Genomic DNA, 15,349 nt, shown 5'->3' on the forward strand with positions numbered 1-15,349 from the left:
AACTAGCCCAAGTTCCCACACTGCTCGTGTCTTTCGTGTTCTTCTTGTCTCTGTGTCGTCGTTTTGTTCTCGCGCTATAACTATAGCCATGTCTAAACCCCAGTTATGGTGGCTAGAAGGCACGGAGCAGCGCTCAATTTCGGCACCCTGTCGATATTTCAGTTCAGTGACGGACCCACGTAGGCATGCCGTAATTCCAGAAGCTAATTAACATATTTGCTCGGTGGCCATTTGAGGCCACACACGAGCAATAAAATATATTTTAAATGTGTCACCTTGCCTGCGCGCGTGGTTGATTCCCGTATGAATAGATGGATGGATGGATGTGGCTGTACCCTTAAGATCGGGCGGCGGCTAACGCCACCTAGCCGTAATACTTAGTGAAGTAACCATTAGATTTATCTTTTTTTTTTTTCCTTTAAATAGTGAGGTTGAGGATTCGTACTTTGCAGTGAAGGGTTTATTTTCACTCGTGCATTGACTTTAGTCACCAATCAGATAACCTCCTTCTAGTTAAGTTTACCCACTTAAAGTCTATTTTGCCCTCCCTGTCCCTAAACCCCATTGCTTTGAAAAACTCTGCGCCATCATCCTGAACCATAGGGTGAAGCCCTTTACAGAACATTATCAAGCGTTCGGCGGTTTTTTCTTCCTCTCCACACGCACTGCATACTGTGTCTACCCCTTCGTATTTGGCCCTATATGTCTCGGTTCGCAATACTCCCGTCCTGGCCTCAAACAGTAGAGAACTACCCCGAGTATTATCATAGATCCTTTCCTTGGCAATTTCCTGCTTAAACGTTCGATAGATCTCTAGTGCGGACTTCTTAATCATGCCAATTCTCCACATGTCAGTCTCCGTTTCCCTCACTTTCTTCTTAACTGATAGTTCTCTTTGGTTTGGCCATCTGCTGTTTTCTAAGTATTTACCAGTCAATTTTCTGGTTCGCTTCCTCCATTTTGTATCGACATTCTTCATGTACAAGTAGCTGAAAACCTTCCTAGCCCAATGCTCCTCACCCATGTCTCTCAATCGCTTCTCAAATTTTATCTTGCTGCTAACTTCCCTTCCCTCAAATCATGTCCATCCCATATCACCTTGTACTCCCTGATTTGGTGTATTCCCATGAGCTCCTAAAGCAAGCCTACCTATACCACGTTGCTTAATTTCTAATCTTGCTTGAACTTCTGATCTTACGCACAAGACCGCATTGCCGAACGTCAGCCCAAGAACCATGACCCCTTTCCATATTCCTCTCACAACATCATACCTATTGTAATTCCACAGTGCCCTATTTTTCATCACTGCTGCATTCCTGTTACCTTTAGTCGTCACGTATATTTCGTGTTCCCTTAGGTACTCGGTCCCATTGCTTATCCATACGCCCAGATATTTGTATTTATCAGTTATCTCTAGCGTGACCTCCTGTATTCTAAGCTCACTACCTTCATTATCATTAAAAACCATGACTGCCGATTTTTCCTTACTGAATCTGAAATCTAACCCATCTCCCTCATCACCGCAGATGTTCATCAATCTCTGCAAATCTTCCTTGTTGTCAGCCATTAGCACAATATCATCTGCGTACATTAATGCTGGTAGTGCCTGGTCAATGAGTTTTCCTTGTTTGACTAAAGAGAGGTTGAAGCCGAGTCCACTTCCCTTTAATTTCGCCTCTAATCCTTGTAGGTACATCATGAATAACAAGGGTGACAGTAGACACCCTTGCCTAAGTCCCCGTTTCACTTCTGTGGGCTTGGATACATGTTTTTCCCACTTTATAACTACCTTGTTACTTTTATAGATTTCCTTTAAAAGATTAGTGACTCCATCTTCCACACCCAGTGTGTCTAGTATTCCCAACAAGTCCTCTTGAACCACGATAACGTACGCTCCCTTGATATCCAAAAATGCTAGCCACAGGGGCCTGAGTTTTTTTTCTGCTATTTCGATGCACTGCGTCAGTGAGAACAGATTGTCTTCCAACCTCCTGTGTTTCCGAAACCCATTCTGCAGTTATCCCACCACCCCCTCATCCTCTATCCATGCCTGCAGTTTTTCCTTTATAATCTGCATTGCCAGCCTGTAGACCACTGATGTCACTGTTATAGGACGGTAGTTGTTTATGTCAGCTTTGTCCCCCTTTCCTTTATAGATCATGCTCATCCTGCTAAGTTTCCATCCATCAGGGACTTCACCATCGATTATTGTTCTGCTCACTGCCTCTCTCAAAGTCTCTTTAGACTTCGGACCCAATGTCATCAGCATAATTGGAATGCCATCTGGGCCAGTTGATGTACTACTTGGAACCCTCTTCTCAGCCCTTTCCCACTCTCGTTGTGAAAATAGAGCCATTGTGCCACTTTATCCATCCCTGTCTATTGTGGTGCATAAGGCACTTCTTTGTTGAAATTTTTCTGTCACCCTTGTTCTTATATATTCAATAGCTTCATATCTTTCTAGCCTAGCACCTTGAGCTGTAGTTATAAACCTCTGCTCTAGGTTTGTTTCATTTCTTAGGGAGTTTAGATGGTTTCGAAATTTCACAGCTGCCTTTCTGTCCTTTTTATGTACATCTGCCAGTCACTGAGCACCCTTTCTTCTAATCTTTTCATTGATCAGGAGGGATGCTTCCCTTCTAGATCTTAGAAAGATTTTCCATTTTCTTTCAACATCATCTGTCGGTTCACCCCGTTACTTTGCTTAGCATGTCTGTGTTTCCTAGAGGCTTCCTGACGTTTTGCTATGGCTCTCTTAACTTCCTCATCCCGCCAACTCTTGGGTTTGTGTCTTCTTTTCCAGGGTGACTTGTCGCGTGCCTTAGCAAGCTCTAGCCCAAACAGTCTAATTAGATTTGTGTATGTCCACACAGTTTTATTATCCTCAGTGATTACTTTCTCAATTTGTTTAGTAGCAATTTTTCTTTGCCTTTCTGAATGAAAATTTTCCTGTAGTTGCTCATTTTGTCTCCTTTCCACTTTCGCTGCACACGTGCAAACGTGTGCCAGCGTCACCTGACGGTTTCCTCCCAAGGCGTTACGCGCTAGCCGGTGCGTTCATCACACTCATGGAGGAAGGCTTTCCTTCCTCCATGCTAGAAGGAGAGGTGTCAGCATCGGCACGCCGGAGAGCGAGCGAGAATTCATCCGGATGCGGCGGCGCTACAGTCGCTTTCGAGATGCCCCGGGCGCGCCCACGCGCGAGTATCAGTCGTTTTTTGTAGCAAATATTTCACGCTACCCAGTAGATTATAACAAAGTCTACCTACACAATTCAGGCGACACGCTACAACATGTATTGGCACTGGAAACTAGTGTTTTCAATTCACTTCGTACTATATCAGCTACGAAGCTTAGAAGATAGAGAGTCAAGTGACTTGACGTGAGCTTGACACCAAAACAAAGCCCGTGCAATTTTCAAATTTGGTGCCGCAGTATTCTCTGTGAAGTCTCAATGCACGTAAAGGTATCGGCAACCATTATTTTTATGACTTGCGCAATCAAGGTCTAATTTTACAAGCAAGACATTTATTTTCACAAAAGCGAAAAACAACATGAAAAATAAACACGACATATGCATTAAGGTCGGAGAGAACTGCAAGTTATACGAGACTCAGCCAAAGCAAGTGAATGAGGCAAGTAAAAAGAACAGTAAATATACAATGATACAATAGGCATACATAGACACATAAGACATTGAGATTCGATTTGCAAACATAAATACAGTCACAAATCAGTTCACAAAAAATTGCTTTCTGCATATGTGAAACACAACCAGACAGTGGCATCACAGTTGTTAATGGGAGAATTGTAACAATGTAAACAAGAACAAGACAATCGTCTAAACTTCAAGAACTTCATTTTTTTTCACTCTCTATCTCTCTTTTTTTTTTATAGGACGCATTTTCTCTAGCAACGAGACAATGCCGTCTGGTCAGTGTAAATAAATTAATCTAATTATCTCATTTGTCACTTCCAGTTTGTGGTGTCCACAGCCAACCATATTTAACCTCTTCACAGACAGACAATAGGTAAGGTCTGTTATGCTGTCACTTTTCAGCTTGTTAAAATAGAAGCAATATGTGAATGCGTCTTCCATAGCTTTGACCAGGTCTGTTAGGGACTGGGATGGGCACAGAAGGCATGATTCTGCTGGAAGCAAGCAGGAATTCTCAGAGCAACAACCTGCTACATTCTTTGCACTTTGTCTTTTTCACCATCTTCCGGGCCACATAGCCACTGACGTAATAAGTGATCCGGGAGTCACTTTTGCATCTAATGAGATCAATGTGGTCAGGAAGGGCTTCACAAATAACAATAATTTCATGAACCTCATTGAGGCACCCCACATCTAGCAGCTCATTCTGCGATTTCATATTATTATTATGGATGCGTCCTGACATAGAAGACTGCTCAGAACTCCAGAAGGTATGTTTCCACTGGAGGGTGACTGCCAAACTGTAAAAATTGAGGCAATTCACAGAGATCAAAAATTTTGTCGGAGAGGGTGATCATTCGAGTCAGACATTTGCTTCAGAATTCCAAAAAAGATTTTAAGCGTGTCTTGGCAGAGGCGAGACGTCATCAAGTATCTATAGCCCAAGGTTTTCATGACATTGTGCCGGGTGGAAAAGCTAGGTGCTGGTTAGAGTGACGCGGAGTTTTTCGGCAGTTGATTCACTCAGGAATCCACCCCCCTTAGGTGCAGCTTCATCCCAAGTTGCTAAGAACCCGTTGATAACATGCTTGTAGCTACGGACGATGAATCTTTCGTCGAAATGAGCTTCGCACACAACGCAGTTCTTTTCCAGTGATTAGTCAGCGCGAGGAATCGTACGCTCCCAAGCCTTGAGCTGTTCATACTCGGCAAGAGCAGAGAAGAGATAAGCTTTCTTCCCTTGTTTGCGGGGCGAAACATATCCTGCATTGCATCCAGGTGCAAAGCAGTGTCCCCAGACAACACGAACACAATCTCAGGACGTCCTCAGTATGCCTCCGTGAGGACAATATGACGCCCTCAGAATCTCCTCTTATGGTACTAGAATGGCACTAATCCCGTACCCTTGTGCACACGCATAACAACCTCAGCACATCCTCAAAACAACACTTCAGGACTTTCTCAGCATCTTTTCAGGACGACGATAGCATGGCCGGTTCGGTACTGTGGGCGGTGATACTACTTAGGATTTACTTCTTTTCATGATATTTCCATACATCAAAAGAAAAACACCTGTGAGGTCTCGTTTATATATACTGTGTCAATCAACAGAGTGGTGACAGTGCTGGACTATTACAGTAAAACAAACAAAGTTTGTTGACTGAAGTTTATTTACCTAATTAATCACAACTGGCAGCTTTATAAGGCATTAGAGTCCCCTTATAGTCTAAAAAAAAGAAAAGCAGTATCAAAGCAGTCAACACAGCTCAATTAACCACGTTTGTAATCTTCCTCGAAAGTTTGACACAGTGTCTTCATGACCACGTGTATCATGCCCGATGCACTCACTAGTGTTAAAGGCTCCGTTCTGACATCCTACCAGTACACTACACACGGGCGTTGACTTGACTTGCCCGAGGTCGGGCCATCTGTCAGATGCAGAAGTTGATCCTTTCACGTTGGACCAGGCTGCTTCAAAGCACAATGGATCGCAATTGGCTGGTGTTCCAGGCTGCTTTGGACCACACCTCGCCGCGGTCGGCTGGTGACAATACATCCATGACCAGTCTGAACGCTGGGCAGCGCAGTGCACCCATCAACATGGCAATTTATCTCCCATCATCACCTACGACTTACACTTTCACACATATCTCACTTTTAACCATGCTTGCAAAGGACACGAACCTTCACTAGTACACTGCACCTTCCCTGACAGACTCCATTTTGACAGTCAGTTGGTTTGGAATGGCTTGGCTACTTGACTATCCAGAATAGTGCCGCGTGGCATAGAGTTTCTCAAAATTAACTAGAGGGCACTCTGGCATTGCGATCGTTCAGCGACCATAGGAATGATGAGTAGTACACACATTTGCCTAGTCTTCGTACTTGCGGGCGGCGAATCGTACTTGCGGCTTCATTTAATGCTGTGTTTTGATTTTGTTTTGAAAGAAAAAACGAACCCTTTTCAACTTGGTGACTTGAATAAAAATGGTAAACCTAAAAAAATAAGGTTGTGAAACGCAATCGCTGAACATTTGCTGATTTTTGTTTCGTGAGAAAATAGTTTCAAGCCACACGAACACACACGGAGCCAAATGCAGGCCAGAAGTACGAAGTTTAGACAAATGTGTGTACTACCCATCATTCCCATGCTCGCCGAAGTGCCGTGCATCGCAGCTCCAATAGACACTAACACCAGAGTTCCCTCTAGTGTATATTGGGAAACTCTATGCCGCATGGTCAATGGTTGCCAGCTGCTAGTTTGTTATTACGCGCTACAGCGGCGTATAATGACTAATTTAAGGCTGTGACATTTAAAAACACCCTGTTTCAAGAGGACATTTCACAATGCCAGGTTTGATACCTAAGCCAATTAATTACGTGTGTCTCATTAAGCGGAACGTGTAATTTCAAAATGTCTGCCAAAAAAAAAACCAACGAGGCGAAAATATACAATAACTTTATGACTGCATGAAACATACGCGTGGAAAAAGTTTTCACATATGAAATGCATCTAGTACTTAGTGCGCAACGGTCTTGAGGAATTATACGTAAATGCTCAGTGCAATGCTTTTGTCATCCCCTAAAAGTCCTTGACAGGACCTTTACCGGACAAATTGTTGTCCTCAGAAAGCACTCGAAAAGACGTTTGAACCGGTGCTAGTGGATTGCCTTTGTCCTCTTCAAAACGTCTTTAAAATTACTTTTTCAGTATAAATTATTGTCCTCAGAAAGCACTCGAAAAGACGTTTCCGGGTAAAACCAGCTTGTGTCGTCCTCAGTAAGAACAAAGGTCAATGAGAACTGTGCGAGGACGATTGTACTATATGAGGACGACCTCAGGACATCGAGTGTTGTCTGGGTCTTTGCTGTTTATCCATCACTGTGGCATGATCACATTGGCACGTATTGATCTAGAACAAGTCCAAATAGGCAAAGCGCAGACGTTGCGACTTGCAAGCGCAATGTCTGCGCTTGCAAGTCGAGAGCACACGAGCAAGCGACTAAAAGTGCCGCGCTAGCAGCTGGCGAGAGCTCTCGACCGATCACGGTGGCAACTTGCGCGCCGCTCCGCGGCAAAATGAACTTTGCTGCAGCTCAAAGAGCCGGTTTTGGAACACTTGAGTGCCTACGTCGCGCACGTCACTCGATCGCTCAGCTTGCACTCACTCTGGCATATCTTAGGCTACTCGTAGTGAATGCCACCGCTACTGATTATGATAGCGATGCCATATGAGAAGCACGAATATCTGTAGCAGCTTCTCGATAGACCTGCAAACGAATGTCTTCGTAGCGTCACTCTATCAATACGCCAAGCAATTCCGTTCACATGAGGAGCGAGAGGCCGCGCTATTATTAGAAGAGAAGGACACGGGTGACAGCGTATTCCCTCTAGGCCAAATACACTTCTAAATCTACTGTATGTTGTACATGTAAAAAACCCGCTTTAAACCAGCGTTTATTTTTTTTTGCTCACTTCACCGCGATGCATGCATGTAGAGCGGTGAAGCGTTGACAGCATGAACACTGTCATACTACAGGCGCGCGCAAGCAAGTGGTTTGCGAGTAGTAAATTTCAAAAGCGAATTCAATATGAATCCAATAATGGTATAACCAAAAATAATGCTTAAGTTAACCAATACTCTTCTGCTAGTTTTCAAATAGAAAGGAAACCTTTTTAAAAATAATCCTAGAACTTCAAAACAGCTTATTTAAAATAAATATTCACGAGCTGTCACCAAATAATACTACAACTATGAAAACTGTGATAAGCTTGTATACAGCAGCGACCAGAGCCTTCAAAATACTTTTCAACCGTATGTAAAAACGCCTCAGCAACTCCATTATTCAAGTTAAAACTCTGTTGCCAGCTTTTAAGTAAAATTTCAGCGTAAAATCTAAACAATTTTGAACCGAACACCATGCATTCAGCTAAAGATTTATTGGAACAGGCAAAATTATCACATCTACCCTGGCACAGAGAGCATGTAAAAATCAAGTATTGAAAGCTGTATCTGTAAGAACAATTTACGTGAACAAGAGACAGGCATGTGTTTTCATTCGTGAAGCTAATTGCAGTCATAGTCCCTAACTTAAATGATGAAAACAGGAAAGGATTAATGTGATGCAGTTCAACCACAGTAAAAAACTGAGTAAAAGTGCAGTTTTCAGCAAAAATGCTTTATCTGGTAATGGTTATAGAATCAATTGTGCTGCCAATAGTTGAGCTGCATTTATTGCGGTAGTTCAGGGATTACAAAAAGAAAATAAACCTTCAGCTGATCCCATGTTTTGCTGCTTCAAGGTTGTCCCATCGGGGCTAATTATTTTTTAAATATTGGTTATTTCGTGTATGTACAATTAAATTTGACTAGCAAATGTTATTTGGTCCATTATTTAAATATTTGCACACCCCTAGAAGTGTTGTTACTACCAATGACCCACCATCTTTTTGTGTGAATGTGATTGGGCATCTGTAAACATCACTAGTGGTTTTTGTTTTTTGTGCTGTATCCCATCTCTCATTGAACACACCCTTGCACATGCCTCAAGGTATGTAAATGTAAGAAAGAAAACGCACCTGGCTACAAGTGATGCCGATTCGTGACATGCAATGCAAGTAAAAACATAAGTGGATTTGTTGAAAGCTGCTCTTAATCTTGCCGTCTATTAGCAAGAAGGATCAGTTTATTGCACATCTTTTTTACTCTTAGCTTACATCAGTTAACTAAGCATAAGCCTGTTCATAAGAACTTACTTGTTTATTATTGCATTATTTGTGCAATAATGATAAAAACACAAGGTCAGACAGCACAAATAACTCTGCTGAGATAGGAATAAATTCAACTAAGCAAACTACAAAAAAAGTATATATTAATATTCAGCACATGCCAGACAGAAAATGCAGGGAGTGCCAATACATTGGCAAAATTCTTGCCAAAATCACGAGTGGCAACCTGGATAAATTATAATTGTTAGTATCAATAAAATGTATTTTTTGAGAAGCTTTAGAAGCATCCATTTTCTGGCTAAAGTTGAGTTAAATGCTTACATACTCTGAGTGCTTTGTTGCAAGACAATAATAAAAACAAATGTAAAACCTCACATCAACATTTCAATGTTGTCCTGAAATAAAAAAATGAAATGCCATATGTTAATTGTTTTTGCCAGAGAATTCTGGATATGAGAAGATTAATTGAGGCTGTCATATTTGCCACTGCAAACTGCTTGGGGAATGTGAATTTCACGTATATTGTTATTACAGGTATGTGAATTGCTTTATATATTTCTCACAGCAATAACACATGCAGCACAACACGCCATATTCAGATGTTTTTTTTGGCCTTTCAGGATAAAAATATCTTTTTGCTTGGGATAAATTTATCAAATAATTGACAAGCCTGACAACTAAGTACATGCGTGTTGCCACGTGTGTTTTATTTCGATAAAGTCGGGTTTCATCCACAAAGACTCTAAGCAACACTCGGCGCAGCAGTTTTTCAGGAGCTCCGTGATAACTTGAGATCACACTATTAAGTTTGTGGACAGGACGCAAATAGTCTAGTGCTTACGCAGCCACCAGCAATAGCCCCAGAATTTTCAATAGCACTTGTATAAAAGCAGATGCACTGTACTGCTTGTCAGAATATTGATGCCCGACGCACTGTTTACCACTATTAGGGCAGACTATGTATTGCTTGTAGTTTGGCTTTCCATACTTCAGGCAAAGTTTCGCTAAAATAAAAAGTTTGGTCTCAACACCGCCGACTACTGCAGTCTTCAACATCATGGCCACGTGACAATATTAGTTTTTATGTCTCTCCAAAGGTGTTTACATCTATAAATCCAGAAAGTTGAAATTTCCTTTTTTAGAAATGTGCAGAAGTACAACTGCTAAATTATGAAGTCTACTACTAACAGCTACCTTTTTTTGTTTTATTGTGAATTCATTTGGTGAAGCAGAGCAGTACATAAGTGCCACTGTTGATGGAGACTATGTGACAAAGCCCATTGATCCTTAAAGCAGCTTGCATCTCAAGCTGTCTAGCATGGTGTACGAGTGAAGGTTTCTAAACAAATTTCCAAATGAGGCAATTGTTGCGGATGATTGCAACAGAGCGAGAACAAGCAGGAGAACCAAAGAGAAAGAAGAATGGGAGGGAACGAGCGGTAGAAATTAACATTAACGTTCTTGGTGTAGGGCTCTGGTCTTGAATACACGACAGCAATGACGTGCTGGTCACAATGGCCTGCTTGCGGTCCCCTATTTTCTCAGATTGGCAATGGGATGTAAAGAGCTCTTATAATTGTACAGACGAAGTCCTTGGACACCATTATTATTAAAGAAATGGTGCACAGCTAATGGTTTAAGAATTAACACAAATAAAACACAGTTCATTATCTTCCATTTGAGTCATAATGCTCTTTCACCTACCCCGGCTATTACTATCAAGAGCCACAAACATTTTTGTTTCACTAAGTTCACATTCTTGGGAGTACTCCTAGATGCTCATCTAAAGTGCTATCATCACATTTCACTTATAAAACAGAGGATAGCTCATGGTATCAGAACATTAATTAAAGAATGACCATGCTTCAACTTTGCTTAAGCTATACTATGCCATTATCCACAGTCATATTACCTACTGCATCACGTCATGGACCAACACCTATCCATCTCATATCCTCCCACTTCAACGTCTCGAAAACCAAGCCATTCGCATCCTAACATTCAGTACTCTATTCACCAGCGTGCCCCCGCTTCTTCAGTGACATAGTGTACTAACATTCAGTACTCTATTCACCAGCGTGCCCCCGCTTCTTCAGTGACATAGTGTACTAACAGTAAGTAATTTATTCAAACATACACTGAGGATTCTTCTATTTAATTTTTTTAACGCTTCCATAACAGCCAATGTCCTACAAAAATTTCAATTGGTAAACGCTAATTCCACCAGGTTCGCCTCTAACAACAATTGTTTACTGCCACATACACGCACTAACTACGGCAAACACACTACCGTATTTTCTGCCATACATTTTTGGAATTCAATACCACTATGCACTAAACAATTATCATTCAATATTTTTAGGAAGTTTTCGGATGTCTGGTGTATCATTAATTGAAGTCCCTTTTGTTCAATATTCTACCGCCATTTTTTTCATAGCCATGTATAATTACTGAAGATTGTTTTATTACCATTTTAGCTAGAATTCACATTACAAGTATGCCTTGTCTTTATTTCTATCATAATAACTTGCCACTTTTTAGTTGCCATTTTTTTATAGTTATTAACATGTATATTTTTCACAGGAGCCTGGAGCCTTTAAGCCTTGTGCTATGGGACCTCCTTCTGTATATACTAACACATATTCGTTTACGTTTTTTGCAACACATAAACATTTTTGACCAACTGACCTACATAGCCATAACACAGCAGACAAATTGACAGGACAGACCGAATGGCTTACCCTATGGAATTTTAATAGTTTAAAATATCACCAGCAAAAAGCATTTCAATTCAAGGATTATGAACATGCTAGAAATTGAAGTCATTGCGCAGTGGAAAGTACACCCAGCCCTCGAAAAGTTGAGGTGGGTTCGACTTTGATTTCACCTCTGATGACAGACAGTACTGTGGTGTAACTGTGCTTGCAGATGACCTAACAGACCAGACTTTGCTTGTTTTAGGTTAAGTGAAGGTGAAAACATCTAGCACTACAAACTGTATTTGCGATTTTTTTTATTCAAAGTAAATATGAAGTCTCCATGGGAGCAGGTTTGCTCTGGCAATTCATGGATTCATTTTACATTTTCAAATGTTAGCAAAGGTTATGTTGCACAACAGTTTCTTGTCAAGCAGAATGAGAAATTATGTGTACTAAACGCCTTCAGAAAAAGTCCACAAAGACAGATACTGTCCTTATTGCAGTACTTGTCCACACTGAGCCGAGCAGCAGTACGCTGCAGCATCCAAGCTCCGGTCACTGATCTACATTTATTAGGGGCCAGCCTAGAAGAAGAGAGGATAAAACAAAATTGTTTTAAATTTCGAGTTCAGCAACCTGCTGTTTAGCGACATTTATAGTTCTTTTTTAGGACAGTTGCATGCGAAGAAGTCTGCACTTTTAGGTCTGTCAAGATCACAGAGCAAGTCACAGAGATGGCATAGCATCGAGTATGAAACTGACAGCTGCACAAGTGGCTAAATCAAAGACTGAACGCAAAGAATGGAAGCAGAGAGAGGTTTGCATAGTTAAAAAAATTATGTGACATAATCCCGTATTAAGTCTACTAGACTGCTTTACCATTTACGCTGAATACACATGAATCACAATAGTGAATAGGAGCGATACTCTAATAGCGAGATGAAAGACTGCCAAGTAGTTTCTAACTTTGTGTGGTTGGTTGCCACAGCTACACGTTTAACAAAGCGAGAGTGAATTGCACGACAACAAAGAAAGAAGCACCGGCCATCCTAAAGGCACCCAGAAGCTTCCACGAAAGACGGTGGTGCAGTATCTGTATTGAGGATCCCGCTAGCTGACGTGTGAAACAGTAAATGCTGTCAAGCTTTGAGAAGAAACTGAAGCTCTAAAACTGACACAAGCAGGATTGATCACAGTGCCATCCATACTAATTACAAAATATTCAATCTCTATCATAACTGCTGTCATTTGGGCGGTCATGACGGCATCCAGTGGACATACATGAAGATAACCAAGCAGTTCACATGATCTGGCATAAAAGAAGAAACAACAAGATAATCATATGAGTGCCAGATTAATAAAGTAAAGTTTAGGCAGCTGACTCAACATATGGTACCACAGCACTTTTCTGCACCGTTGGAGGTCACTCACATGGACTTAGGAAAATTTTGTAAAAAAAATCCAAAGGTTATGGTTTGTAAATGGTTGGTGGCAGCAAATGCAGAAAAGGCCATACCAACAGTCTGATATCCTTTTTAAATTAAAAGATGGCTAACAAAAAGCCAGTATTACTGAGACAGTGAACCAGATTCACAGAGTCATCAACCCAATAAACGGGTAGACCAACAGCGAATTGCGCTCAGGTTCACTGCTCCATGTCATTCAGCAGTTAATGGGCTAGTGAAGCCAGCTAATTAAGACATGTTGTAATACTTCAGCATGTGTCCAGACTTCCCTGAAGGATGGAAGAGCTGCCTTTAAACAACGTAGCTCATCGTGCACAGCCCTAAAAAGCATCTCTTGGGTGCACACTTCTTATGCATTTTTACATACTGCAGCTTCAATGAAACTATTGCAGGAGTGGGGAAAAAAAACAAGAACAAAAATAAACATTCATGAACTGACTTTTGACTGCTCCTGCAAAGCAACTTAATTACCAACCAACGTGACTGTGAGTTGAAATGATAATCAGCCTGACAGAAGAGGGAACTAAAGAGGGTAAAGCTAAGTACAGAAAGAGAGTGAAAAGGAACATCGGCCAAAAATAGAATATAGCTGTACCAAGAATTGAGGTTCGGGACTAGGTGCTAGCGATGAAAGAATTGCAAAACTCAGCAGCGAGTCACAGAAGGCCATTCTCTTTTGTCAAAATGGCAAGCCAGCAGGGACATTTAAAGATTGCCCGATACATTGGCCTCAATAACTCCTTCGAATTGGCCTCCACAGCCAACATTCTAAAGGAGTACTTTTCAAAGGTGAGTTTACCCTGCCATGCGAATTTTATGGATACAAAGATCACTCTGAGCAAATGAGAAGCAAATGAAATCGTGATAAGATATATTATTTCTTATATTAAAGTCAGGTTTCCCATGGCACATCAGGCAATTCTAGGGACTTTGTGCTGCGATCTGGCTAGTTGTGATGACATCAGGTACCAAAACGGCCACTCAGCGTCAGAAAATCTGCCAAAATTACTGCTTGTGGGTTGGCAATGGAGCCACGGTGCGTAGCAGCCGAGCAAGTTTCACGATTTCTCACACAAGCACATGACGAGGAGCTCATATTGTGTTACGATGTCAGGGCACTGTAGATATGAAAACTAGCTTTTAAAATGATACTGTTATTACTTTTGCAGAGTGCACTCGCACTTTGCAGTACATTTTCTAGATCCTTGAAGGTTGGGCCTTTCATTTCCCACAAGAAAATAAAAAATTTTGCAGTTAGTACCCCTTTATCATTCGGGGAGGTTAGAAAACAAGTGCTGCGGAAGTGAAGCAAGCTTAAGCAGTTGCAAAAGACAAATGATTTCTCGCATAAGCAACTGTGAGGACTGAGGTATTAAATAAAGAAGTTAGAAATGATGACAAGAAGAAAATGTGTCTCTGTATTATGTGCAGTCTTTTTACATACCACCTGTTAGCAACTTGTACGATAGGCCAAGGTTAGTGTGCACTGAAAGAAAAATGTGAACTAACTTTTGCAAGATCACCAAAATTTGAGTATGTGTTTTTTAAACAATGCATAACAAATATGTGTCAATAGCATAGCATTGTGCCATTTTGTTAGTTACACCTTTGAGTATAATTATGGCAATAATGTTAGCATAACCTGAACAAATCAAACATTACCTGTCAGCCTGAGGTGTAATGATGTTTTCTTCTTTTTTTCATGGAGCCAAAACTAGCAGTGTTCCAAAGGGCCCAAGGAATTTCTCAGCAAGTTGCTGCAAACAGATTATAAACTGTTCATAAACTGATCAACTGATCATTCACAGCCCTACAGCTAGTGTAGCACTCCCTGTCACGTGCACTCGGCACACAATCATGATTCATCTGCCTTACGCGAACATGCATTCTCTGTAAAAGGGAATGCCAAGGAGGGTGCATTTTTTAACACTACGTGCTACTGCAGCTGGTTATCAACTGATCATTCACAGCCCTACAGCTAGTGTAGCACTTCCTGTCACGTGCACTCGGCACACAATCATGATTCATCTGCCTTACGCGAACATGCATTCTCTGTAAAAGGGAATGCCAAGGAGGGTGCATTTTTTAACACTACGTGCAACTGCAGCTGGTTATCAACTGATCATTCACAGCCCTACAGCTAGTGTAGCACTCCCTGTCACGTGCACTCGGCACACAATCATAATTCATCTGCCTTACGCGAACATGCATTCTCTGTAAAAGGGAATGCCAAGGAAGGTGCATTTTTTAACACTACGTGCAACTGCAGCTGGTTATCAACTGATCATTCACAGCC

The sequence above is a fragment of the Rhipicephalus microplus genome, chromosome X, assembly GCF_043290135.1.
Source record: "Rhipicephalus microplus isolate Deutch F79 chromosome X, USDA_Rmic, whole genome shotgun sequence".
Taxonomy (NCBI): Eukaryota; Metazoa; Arthropoda; class Arachnida; order Ixodida; family Ixodidae; genus Rhipicephalus; species Rhipicephalus microplus.